General features: G+C 46.7%; 1 protein-coding gene and 1 long non-coding RNA gene across 4 annotated transcripts in view; one reads left to right on the forward strand and one right to left on the reverse strand.

Moving 5' to 3' along the window:
• Window positions 1–12,310, forward strand: part of LOC138452790 (uncharacterized) — a 40,574-nt gene extending 28,264 nt beyond the window's left edge. Inside the window, exon 2 of the long non-coding RNA XR_011260314.1 lies at window positions 11,902–12,310. This is a non-coding gene — a long non-coding RNA (uncharacterized lncRNA). The remainder of the gene's footprint in view (window positions 1–11,901) is intronic.
• LOC138452785 (E3 SUMO-protein ligase ZBED1-like) overlaps window positions 1–12,851 on the reverse strand; it is a 657,632-nt gene that overhangs the window by 474,002 nt on the left and 170,779 nt on the right. The window lies entirely within an intron of this gene.

A 12,851-nucleotide genomic window follows, 5' to 3' on the forward strand; every position in this document is an offset into this window, starting at 1 on the left:
GACAATCCCACGAGAAGGACGGAGGTGGAGGTGACCCAGTACAGACGAAGGAGCAGTTGAGATAAGGTAGTGAGTTTCCTCTACCCATCATGGTGCCGATAGATACTGGCACCAAGGCAGGAGACCCTGGAGAAAAACTGCGAGCAGAGGCTGTAGAACAGCTTGGAGACTGTTTCAGCAAGGAAGGCTTGGCCCAGTACTGAAGTAGGCAGGAGGATGTAGGAAACTTGGCCTAGACTTCCAGGACACGGAAACCCGGTGCCCAAGCCACTACCACCAACCAGTATAGCCAGATGAGAGCCTAAAAATGTACAACATGGCGGGAAACTCCTCCACTGTATAGGTACGGTTAATTACTAGTTAGTTAATCATGTAGTCATATATAACCCAAACAACCTTCCAACCATACTAACTGTGCCCTAATGGTGCTGTATGTCCCTAGATGCCGGTGGTGAGCCGCCTATCTAGGGTGAGGGTACAGAAAGAGGCTTGCCCAATCGCTAGTAGAAGCAAGTTGTAAAAACATTTGAGGACACTTTGCGATGTGCCACAGAGTGCTAAAGTTCTAGCAGGTGACCCAATTGCTTTAATTTCCCTGATTTTTGAACTGATAATCAATTAAATCGAATAAAACAAACATTCACAAACTTGTGCGCTTAATATTGTACACACAAACACTTGTAGGGAATCCCTAGGTTAGTGGAAAAACCCCAGAAAAAATGGACTGCCTACGAGTGTTTGTGTGTACAAGATTAAGCAGTGGGAGGGGGATCCCTCAAATAACACTGCCATAAAGGGTTGGCCACAGAAAGCCCACCAATTACTAGGGGGGCTAGGGAGGAAGGAACCATTTGGCCAACCATTCTTTTTGGCAGTCTGGATGGCCACTCGGCTCAAACCACCTCAATAGGAAGAGCATGAGATCAGGGACTTAGGCCGGTATAAACCAGTTAGAACCAATATGGGGGCTGTCATAAGCTCAAAAAGAGCCTTCCTGATCAAAACAGCCATTTTTGGACTACCTCATTGTTGGCAACAAAAGACGCCCTTACAAAGCAGGACTCAACAAAACACATTTGTACTCCAATACAATTGTTCTCCATTTGTTCTTCTCTTTGATAGACGCTTCCCACGTCTCATCAATTTCCTTTCTTCTCCCGCTGTCCCTTCACTCTCTTCCTCTGCTTCCTTGCCTCCACCCCTCTGCCTCCTCCTTGGCTACCTTGCCCTCTCCTCCTTCCTCTCCTGCCTCCACCTAGGGCTCCGTCTACACTTCCTTCTACACCTTAACAGGGCGTACCTCTTATCTGCACCCCTCACAGGAAGTCTTTCAAGGTTGGCAACCTTCTCCATTATTGCCACTCTCAACTCTCGCTCAGCGATCAAACACTCCTCTGACATCTGCCGCCTCCTGGAAGAACTTGACCTTGATGTCAGTGTCACCAAGACATGGTTCACGGCCAGCTCTGTCACGAGTTTTGACACTCTCCACCCTGATGGCTACAAGATCCTCTCTGCACCCAGATCCACACGGTCCGGAGGAGGTGTAGCCCTGATCAACCCGGAATAGATTCCTGCCTCTGTCATTCCTACGCAGACCTACTCCTCGTTCGAATGCCTTGTCTGCAGGCTCTCTCTCCTGGCTATTCCCTTACCGTGGCTACTATCCATCGGCCACCTGGTCAGATCACCGCCTTCCTCTCTGAGTGGGCAGACCTCTCCTCCTCCCTCCTGGCCTACACCACTGAACTCCTCCTCCTTGTAGACCTCAACATCCATCTGGATGCTCCCTGTTCCTTCTCTGTGCTCTTTCGCGACCTCTGCAATTCTCGCTTTCTATTCTCCACTCTGGCCCGACTCATTCTGCAGGGCACACGCTTGATGTTTTGATCTCCTCCGACCTCCCACTTTCCATCCCTCTGACCACTCCTCTCTCCTGGAGTGATCACTCCCTCCTTTCCTCCCATCTCTCCCTCTCTACCCACCCCAGGCCAAGCACATCATCACTGCCACCTACCTTCTCGGTCATTTGGCCCATGAACCATGCGTCAGTCGAGGCTTTCGGAGCCATTTTCTCTCCCCCCTCCTCTGGCTGACTCACATCCCGATGCAGCCCTTTCCATGCTCTACTCTTCAATCTCCGATACTCTTGATGCTCTTGCCCCTGTCATGAGGATCCGCTTGAAGCCCCAAGCCAAGTGCAACTCTTGGTATGACTCCGACCTAGCTACCCTTAAACGCGGGTGTAGGGTGGCTGAGAGGAAATGGTGGGCTTCTTGTACATCCTCTGACAAACTGGCCTGTAGCTTGCTCCAAAGGTAATACCAGCTCCTTGTTCGAATTAAGAAGAGAGTCCATATCCAAGCTCACGTCTCTGGAGCTGGCCAACCCTGATGCAGTTTCTACCTCTCCTTTCGCCTCCCAGGCCCTTTGCACGGCACTTGGCTCTCATTTGATCTAAAAAAAACAGGTGATTCTGTCCACCCTCTCGTACTCTCCTCTTCTTCCTCCTTCTACATCCGTTACCTCTGGCCCTCCTACAGCCGCCCCCCACCCTCTTTCCTCTTCCTTTCCTCTGTTCTCTCCTGACGAGATTTCCAGACAAGTCTGATCTATGAAAGTCACGTCAAACCCGGCTCTTCCCTGTTTGTCCAAAATCATCAAGGACCACATTGACACGCTGGCTCCTGCCCTGGCCAACTTCTGCAACCTCTCCTTTGCCTCTGGAGCCTTCCCCTCCCCTTTCGCACTCTCTTGTGCACCCTCTTCTCAAGAAACCCTCAGCCCACCCCTCATGCCAGGCTAACTATCGCATGATCTCCATCACTCCTTTCCTCAGTAGACTCCTGGAAAAGCTGGCCATCTCCCAGCTTAATCTCCACAATGATTCTGTTGGTCGTCTCCAAGACCATGAGTCTGGCTTCAGAGCTGCCAGAAGCACAGAAACTGCTCTCCTGAACATCCGTGAAGATCTTCTATCCAATCTTGACGAACATTCCTTCTGTCCTCATCCTACTCGATCTCTCTTCTGCCTTTGACACAGTAAACCATGCCACCCTGCTCCACCGTCTGTGATAACCTGGTTATCACCGACCAGGCCCTGGCCTGGCTGACCTCTTTCCTCTCTAATCGACCCTACAAGGTCCAAATTCGGTCCTTCTTTTCCTCTATCTCACTCTCTACTTGTGGTGTTCCCCTGGGGTCTAACATCTCTCCCTGTTTTTTCAACCAATACCTGGCACCCCTTGCCCACTGCATTGCCACTCTCTGCTCCAACTTTCACCGCTATGCGAATGTCACTCAGCTCATTTTCAGGCTTCCCTCTGCCACCTTTTCTTCTCTCATCTGCAACTGTGTCTGCTATCCAGGAGTGGTGTGCCGCCAATGATCTCTGCCTCAATGCCAGTAAGACAGAGATTCTCCTCATCAGCACACCTGCACCCTCCTTTCCTGTTACTCTCTGACCGCCTCCCTTGGCTCTCTTCCTGCTCCCACTTGTGAGGCTAAGAACCTTGGGGTCATCTTCGACTCCCCACTCGTCTTTTCTCCTCACATCTCGGACGTCTCTAAGAAGTCAAACTACCAACTGCACCTCCTCAGAAGTATTCTTCCTTTCCTCTCCTTCCCCCAGAAGCTCACTGTCCCTAGAGCTCTAGTTTTTTCCAGGCGGGACTACTGCAACAGCCTCTTTATAAATCTGCCTTCTACTCTCCACCCTCTGCAACACATCCCGAACAGGACTGCAAGACTTGTCCTTAAATCCTGGGATTGTATCTCGCCAGCACTGAAATGTCTCTTCATTGGCTCCCAGTGGCTGCAAGGATTAAATTCAAAACCCTTTACATTGTCCACAAGGATTTCTGGGGCCCGGTGTCACGACCCTCGCCCAAAACCCCCTCTGGCAAACCCATTGGCCAGGTGGAGTCAGGACTCGGGCCTCTAGAGCCTGGCATCCTATTCAAAAGCCCTCCTGGGGCCAGTCCTGGCAACTATGGCGCAAGGCTCACACACCATGAAAAACATGTGCTTGGGAACTACTTTATTGTGTTGTCAGCCAACATGGAGGCATCCACAAAGCTTGGTTCCTAGGAACCAAGCTATGCGGTCCAGTTTTTGGGTGTGGTAGCCTAGGGACTACTTTTCATGGACTATTTTGTTGGGGCTATTTAAACCGCACCTGAGCAAGACAACACGCTTCACGTTACTTTGCAGTTTGCAACGTGACTCTCACCGTGTCCAGCTATACCCACGAACCTCGGAGAAGCAGAACCTGCAAGGAGACAAAAGGAACATCATTAGCAGCAGCATCTTACCTGCAGTCTTCATCTTTAGCTACTCGCAGCTCCTGAGAACAGCTTCCTTGAATCTGCACGCCTCCCGGACTGAACGACCTGAAAGAGGAAGATAGAGGCAACATTAAAGAAAGCATAAGAGACATAGCAAATTACAAACTGCTCTAAAGGCTTACCTGGCTAGTCGCTTTTCGTCTGGCACCACTCCGGAAATTCCACAAGCGCTGAGGAACACTGGACCTACAAGGAAAGAAGGAAAAAACAGGTTAGCAAAGGCAAGACATCGCAGCGCTGCGCATAGCACTTACTTACCGCATCATAGCGCTCTTAATGCGCCATCATTTACCAGCGAGGCTCAACCAAGCCAGTTCGCCGCGCTGAAGCTCCGCATACCTAAGGGAGAAAAAGAGACATTATTAAACAAAGAAAGGCATGCAGGATAGCAACAATACTAAAGAACAGCAATAAAACCTACCTGTACGATATCAAACACTGCTAGAAGTTCCAGCGGGTTGATGTGGTGCTGTGCTGTGATGTGAGTCCACAGACCATGTGCTGGGAGATGAGGGTTATGTGCCCACCACCCGGAGAGTGACGTGTCTGTAGTTGCCAATGCTTGCACCGCCGGATTGTGGAAGGGTTTTCCCTTCAGCTTCTCCTTCGTCCATCCACCAGCGTAAGGCTTGTACTAGTGTTGGCGAAAGGACCACTACATCGTCCCACTGACCACTTGCCTGAGACCGATGTTTCGCCAACCAATCCTGTATGGGGTGTATGCGCAATCGTGTGTGGGACCAAGTAAATGCAAGATGCCATCAGGCCTAGCAAATGCATAGCTTTGCATACACTTATCTGGTGACAGGCCTGATATTGAGGTATTTGCAGCAGTACGTTTTGGATTCTTTCCATTGATGGAACGACTAGCCATTCTTCTGTTTTTATGACAGCTCCTAAGAACTGTTTTGTCGTGTTTGGGATGAGGTTTGATTTTTTCTTGTTTTTCGAGAAGCCCAATTGAAAAAGTGATCTTTCTTTGTGTATCTTGCTTGGAAATTTGGGTTGTTTCCCCCGTGATCAACAGTCGTCCAGGTATGTGTACAATGGTATTGCTTCCCTGCAGAGGTGCGCTGCCACCACCGCCAGTACCTTGTTGAATACCCTTGGAGCCGAAGCTATGCCAAAGGATAGCACCTTTGATTAGTAGTGCTGGTTTGCTATCTTGAAACGCAAGAATTTTCTGTGTGCTAAGAACATTGAAATACGAAAATAAGCATCTTTCATATCCAAGGTTGCCGTGTAGTCTCCCTGCTTTAACAGTGGGATTACTTCTTGCAGCATTGTCATGCGCAATTTTTGTGGCTTGACATCGGTGTTTGCAGAACGCAGATCTAATACAGGGCGCATTGTTAGATCTTTTTTGGGCACAAGGAGTACGTTGAATCCTCAACAGCAGCACTGAGACCTCTTCCAGGAATATGCGCTGTTCCTCCCGGTGGTGGCTCTTTGTCGCGAGGGGAGTGGAAGAAGGGTTGTTGCAGTAGTTCTATGCAATAACCACTCGCTACGGTATAAACCACCCACTTGTCCGAGGTGATTCCCTCCCATGCGTGTGTAAAGTGTGTTATTCGTCCTCCTACTGGAGTGACATGGGAGGGGACCTGAAGCCGGGGGTCATTGCTTTGGGGGTGTGGACCCACCCCTGGACGAGGACGATCTAGCCCCATCTGCGAGATCTTCGCTGGCCCCTCTGGAAACCTTGAAATGATGGTCCTTGATTGGAACCCCAGGATGAACCTTGACGTTGGTTGTATCCGGATCCCCCTGTGATTTTTGGCCCCTGAAGCAACAAATATTATTTCCGCCCCTTTGGCCAGAGGGCTTGTTGGTGAGATTTTAAAGCGTCATACTCTTTAACGCATCTTCTACTGCTTTGCCGAAAAGTACATTAGGTGCTACCAGCATATTGAGGAGGGTTGCCTGCGTCTCCAATTTGAATCCTGACTGGCGCAGCCATGCATGACATTTTATAATTGTTCCCTCTGCTATAATTCTGCCTGCGTTGTCAGCTGCATCTAAATAATTTTTTAAGATACAGTTAGATACAGCCTTCCTCTCTGCTACTGCAAGGGATAATTGTCATTTTAATGGCTAAGGGGCAGAGGCCATTAGGGTGGCAATTTCCTCCCACCTGTGGCAGTTGTAAATGGTCAGCAGAGTGGTGTTGTTGGCAATTCTTGTTTGAAAAGCTGCAGAGGTGGCCACTTTCCTTTCCGAAAGTGTATATTTTATTACTCTCTTTATCAGGGTGTGCTTCCGATGAAGCGAGTGGTGTACCCGCCCTTTTCCTTGTCATGGTTAACTACCAATTAATCTGGTTTTAATTGCCCACTTATGTAGAGGGGGTCTGCTGGGGCTGGGCAGAACATCTCAATTCACGAGTTTACTGCCCGCGCGAGGTTAGGGGTTTCTAGAGAGGTTTGAATCCTTCTTTGTACAGATTTTAATAATGGGATAAATTGGGTTACTTGTTTTTTTTAATCGCCCAATATGTCCTCGACAAAGTCCTTGTCGATCTCCGTTTCCTGTGTTTGAATTTGAAAATGCTCTGCTGTCTTTAACAGCATGTCATTGAACTGAAGTTGGTTGTCCACTGGTGAATCCGCCACTGGTAGTTCTACATGATCTGGAGAGGGTAGGACCTAGACGTCTTCTTCATCGTCATCAAAATAATGATCAACCTCCCCTATGTTCTCTTGATCCTCAGAATCTGTATCGGGGTCATAGTGATCAAAATGGTTTGGGTCTTTCTGAGGGGTCTCTTGAAAGGTGTCTGGCCAGGCTCTTTTTGCTGAGGGTTGAGAAATTGTTACCCCGGTAGCTGATGATGTGTTCTGAAGAGATTACCTCTAGATTGAGGGTTTTTCTCAAAAAATAAATAAATAAATAAATTCAGCCATAAAAGACATACGTCTCATCACTCAGTCTACATCCTCAGCAGACCACTGTGAGGAACTTGGGATAGTGACTGGAGTAGGGGGTAGTTCTGGTGTAGGCTGCTTCATGTGTTTCATAGTTGCAGACATAGTACCCTCCCCCTGGGAAACACTATCCTTTACCCTATGGGATGCACTCTCTTTCTCCCTATTTGATGCACTATCTTTTTCCCTATGGGGTTTGTGGCTCTTCGAAGTATGGCGTTTTAAAGTCTGCCGTTTCTTGACCAAGTGCAACAATATTGATGTCTGCAGGTGTTTTGACGTTATAGAGGTTTGTCATTTTTCGGCAGATGGGTGAGCCGCGTATATCAACTCTCAGTCTTCGGCAGCAGTATTGGGCACTGAGTCCAAGTCAGATGTATCTCTCGACCTTGAAGGCCTGTCGTGCGGTGAGCATGATTGCAAATGCCCAGAGGACAGGGAGCTAGGGGACCTTGCCCTCGACACCGTGAAGACTGTGTTGTTGTCGACTTCTGGCTTTGGGTAGTGTATTTTGCGTGGGATGACATGTATTTGCTAATGCCACTGGTTGTCGTCCCTGTAACAGTGCCACCGGCCTGTTTGTTGGGGTTGGAGGCTTGCACGTGGGAATCCAAAGGTTCCCCATCGCCTTAGACGTCCGAAAAGATGCTGATGCTGCTGTTGCTTGAAGCACCCTCCCAGTCTATGGCGTCTTCGGTCTGCATAGAGTGGTGGGCCCAGCGCTTTGTCTTTCGGTCCTTTAGGGTATTGGGTTTAAAAAGATTACAAGCTTTACAATGACCCTTGTTGTGATCCCTCAGAAGGTAGAGGTTGCACACCCGGTTGAGAGAATTTAAAGGTTGTATTCTCCATGATTAATTGGAAGGGCAGCCTGGCGATTATAAAGGGGAGAAGGGGGAAAAAACATTCTCTTAGTAGGCTAAAATGTGTACCACCCACCCACCCACTCTCCCTACTGTCTGGGCCGAGTACCGGAGAAGCCTTGTAAGGCCGTAGGATCGTCGAGTCAAGTTCCTCGTCTGACGATATTTGTCCTCAAAAACCTTAGTCAATGTTGTCGAGGAGCGGCTTCAAAAAGGATAGAGAGAACTAGCTCATTTTTTTGTAAATAAATGGCGTTAGCCAAAAGGGAACTCCGCGTTTAGCGTCCGACAATGATGGCGGGAAAAAACAATCTGAGGGACGTGTTTTGACGTTATAGAGGTTTGTCGTGTGAAGGACCATGGGTACTGTGGACGTCACACTAGGGATAGTATTACTGGCACGCCCTGTCGACGTCCCTTTTCGAGTTTCGAAAACAACTGTAATACTCTGCAGCTTCCACTAGATGTCGGCCTATGCATAGCATGTGATCCAAGCAGATTCCAGATTTATAGATAGATCTATCGATATATATAGATATATAGATGACACGGCCACGATAGTGGCTGTGTAGTTATGGTTAAGTTGCTGTTTCCTTAGGAAGAGTACTTTTTGGGCGGCTTATAACTGCGCTCTCCCTGGACGAATCCTCACCAAACTTTGCAATAAAAAGTATATGGACCACTCTGAATTCTTTTGCAAAGTTTGGTGATGTTTGGTCCAGGGGGAGTAAAGTTATGGGGGGGGTCCCAAAACGTCTTTTTTTCCCCTATAGACTGAATGGGGGAAAAAACTTTGCGCACGCCTACAGGTCAAACCGTTGAACTGATTTTCACCAAATTTGCGGCAGGGACTTTGTCCCGAAAGCATGCTTCTGTAAATTTTGTGACAATCCGTCCAGTAGTTTTCTTTAAAACGACCAACGAATATGTCTAAAAAAATTAGTGATATCTATGTCCACTCTGTGGTCACACTTCCCTGTTAGCTCCGCGGACAAGGTACCAATTGGCCAGGGGGGTGGCGTCATGACCGCAGACACGCGACGTCTTCGTTGATTGGCTCCAGAAAGCCATGATGTGCGTCAGAATGTGTGGCTGCGCCCAACATCTTGGACCCAAAGACAGCGCGGTCACCACCAGAGGCGAAATGCTGTTACGGAAACTGTTTTGCTGTCCTACAGTGCATGGGGAGGTTCACAGAGTAAGAGATGGGTTAAATAGTGTTCTTGTTTGGGCCGCAGTTGTTGATGATGTATTCGCCATGTGAAGTGCTGGTTCGGAAACTACTTTGATGTGCTACAGTGCTTGGGAAGGTTCAGAGAGTATGAGATGTGTGAAATAATGTACTTGTTTGGGCGGCAGGTGTCAATGATGCATTGTCTATGCCCGCCTTGTTCGGGATGTTTGTACGTGCAGAAAATGAGGGGTCTCGTAAGGGTAGTATTTCAGTCCGTGCTGTGTACAGGCACCTTGAAACTGTTCTAAGGACACGCGTGGTGTTAGCGACCATTGAAATTGAGTAAATGTCGTTATTATATTATTTTGGCCTATGGATGTGCCATTGATTAGGACGCCGCCATGGGTGTGACATGCTGCGGTGTTGTGGCCAGGGCCTAGAGTCTTGGATGCATGGCCGTAGGCTGAAGGCCATACTTCCAAGACTCTAGGCCCTGGCCCCAACAACTGCAGCATGTCACACCCATGGCTACACCTGTACTATTAATTGTTGATTAGATGGTTGTGGGGAGTGTGTACAGTCTTGGGTGCATGGCCAAAGGCCATGCACCCAAAAACTAAGCTATAAGCACTGGAGGTATAAGCCACTCCACACCCACATATTTTAATATCCATGCATTTACAGCTAAGAGTCTAGCCTCTGGCCAGAACAAGTGAGGCACCTATGGATATAACCGTACTTACACACATCACTCAGGTGGTTGTGGGCAGGATGCAGAGTTTTGGATGCATGGCTGCAGGCGTAAGCCATACGCCTTACTCCTAAAACTGTAGACCCTGCCCAGAATCACCACATCATATTACAGGAATGCATTCACCCCGTACTATAGCTTAGTAGTCCGATGGTTCTGGGGAGGGTGTACAGTCTTGGGTGCTTGCCCGAAGGCCATGCACCCAGAAACGACCTTGTAAGCAGTGCAGTTATAAGCCAATTACACCCTTCAAATATGTATGGACATATATCGAAATCTCTAGGTCCTGCGCACAACCACTGCAGCATATCACACAGGCACGTTAATGGCTGTGTGAAGGTGAAGTTGCTGTTTCTATAGGAAGAGCACTTTTTGGGTGCCTTACAACTGCGCTCCCCTTGGATGATTCCTCACCAAAGTTTGCAAAAGAAATATATCGGACACTTTATATTTCTTTGGAACGTTTGTTGATGTTTAGGCCAGGGGTGGGGGAAACTATAAGGGCAGTGGGGTTCTCAAAACGTCTCTTTTCTCCTTAGACTGAATGGGAGAAAAAGTTTGTGCCCACTATCATGTGCCACTTTCCAACATTGGTTGTGAAACAGCGTCAAGTACGTCAGCTTTGTTCGGTCCCCCTGCTATCTTTTATTAATGTTTTGGTGTACGCGGATATCGCCAGAACCACATACAAAACAATGCAGCATTGCACTGGTCACACTTATGTAATAATACTTCAGAAGGTTACCTTTCAGAGGGTTGGCATGGGATGTGGGAGCACAAACTGAAAAAGTGAAGTTTTCTTGTCTCCAAACTCATACGTTTAAATGCAAGTTTGTGTTCACTGTAAGACTACCAATTGGTGCGCATGGGTTGAAATGTTTTTGGAATAATATTGCCGTCAGACTGGCGTTATAAGTTTTGAAAACTAAGGCCACCATCTGCACGGTTTGCTGGCGACTCTGCAGGTGTATGCGAGTAGCGGTTCTCATAATTGGATTTCAATAGGTTGTTGCAAACTAGGAATTTTTGTGCCTTCTGAGCGAAGGTCACATGGGTTGCTTTTTTGATTGGACGCTCAAAACACCCACGTATCTGAGTGACTGTATAAGGGGCTTTTGTTTTTTGACCTTAAACGAAACTGAAACCTTACAAGAAATTCAAGGAATGAAAGGGTCGAAAAAAATAGCAATTGATAAGGTTATGTTTTAAAAAGTTTGTTAGGGACATGCAATATCAGTCCACAAGGATTCTTTGATGCGAATACATTGCGGTCTGACTTACAGAAACAGAATGAAGGCAGTAAATATTATGTAAGTTTACTTTTGCCCACTCTACATCGAACCGCCCTTTATTTTTACATTACCAAAACTTTAATTGTGCCCATATAACCGCCGTATTATGTTTCTGCACTGTTACATTTTTCCTCTAATATTGCCAAGTGAACAGGTTTCCCATTTGTAGGTTATGAGTACACTCATCCTTGTTTAGCATTACTATTTATTAGTTGCAACGTTATGTTTGTGCATCATTTTGCACGTTCTTGTGGTCTTGTTTGCAATCACGATACGTAATTTTTCTTACACTGTACATTATTTTTGCTTTCATAACTACACTATCGTCTTTCTGTGTAGTTTCTATTTTTTTCTCTTACGGCGCATGCAGATTTTCGCCGTTTGTACACTGTTCCTATAGTTACACATGGTCATTAGAAACATTTCAGTAAAATGTCATGTTTCAACACTTACATTTCTGTATTACTTTGGCAATTTTTTGTGTCTTTTTTGAAATATTTTTGGTAAAGGTTGGTTACTGACATGTAATTTTTGTTACGTTTGCCCCCCAGGTACATATTGCCGTATTGTCCGTTCCATGGCTTTCAGATGCCGAGAGGGCTTTTTCGGCCGTCAAATACAACTGCTCGTGAGCGGTTTCCTGTGCATAACAATTATGTGGGAAGATACCCTAAGCCCGCTTTGTCCGTACGCTGAACTCGCTACTTGAAGAAACATTACATCATTTATGGTGCTGTAGGCTCAAGGTTATGACGCCTTCTTGGAAATAACTGTGGAAACAAAGCGCCTGCTTTATCAAAGAACTCAATTTTTATATGCAAAAAAAACCAATGTGTTCTTCATCTTTAACATTTGCAATGCCGCTCTTCCAACCATTGATAACATTGCATTGAAAATGGGATTACTCCGATGATCTCTGACAGTTTGTTGTAAAATAAACCTACTTTACAAACTCTAAAATGTTTGTTTTCTTTTACAATCCATTCTATTATTTGCAAATGTAACATATTAGTTTGTACGTCGCTGTATGTTTATTTACAGGTTCTGCGTCACGTCATGTATTTGTGTTTTTTGCCGACTACCATGGAAAGGGAAGAGGGAGTATGTATGAAATAACCGCGTTCCCTTTCTATGGTGGCCATCTTGAAAAAAGATTTTCTTTTGTAATCTGACCCGACAAAGCCGCCCCGGATTATAACAAGTAATCCTCCTTTTTAGTAGCACTCGTTACTGCATTGCAAATTTAGACTATTACTGGCAAACATTATTGTGTCTATCTATTTTACTGACAAATATGCAGTACTTGGAGTGTATGCAATTTTTTTGTTTATAAATTTATTTACACAGTGAAAGGTCGCTATTAACGCAATGTTTACTTTGTGTACGGGTGGCTTTCCTTTTTGAAACGGCAGATAAGGCAATTTGCAAACAGCAATAAACAAAGAGCCAACCAACGGTAATATGGGTCGGCAGATGTACAGCGACAAATTTTATGCGTTTC

The sequence above is a fragment of the Ambystoma mexicanum genome, chromosome 1p (assembly GCF_040938575.1).
Source record: "Ambystoma mexicanum isolate Mex_15411 chromosome 1p, UKY_AmexF1_1, whole genome shotgun sequence".
In the NCBI taxonomy this organism is placed as follows: domain Eukaryota; kingdom Metazoa; phylum Chordata; class Amphibia; order Caudata; family Ambystomatidae; genus Ambystoma; species Ambystoma mexicanum.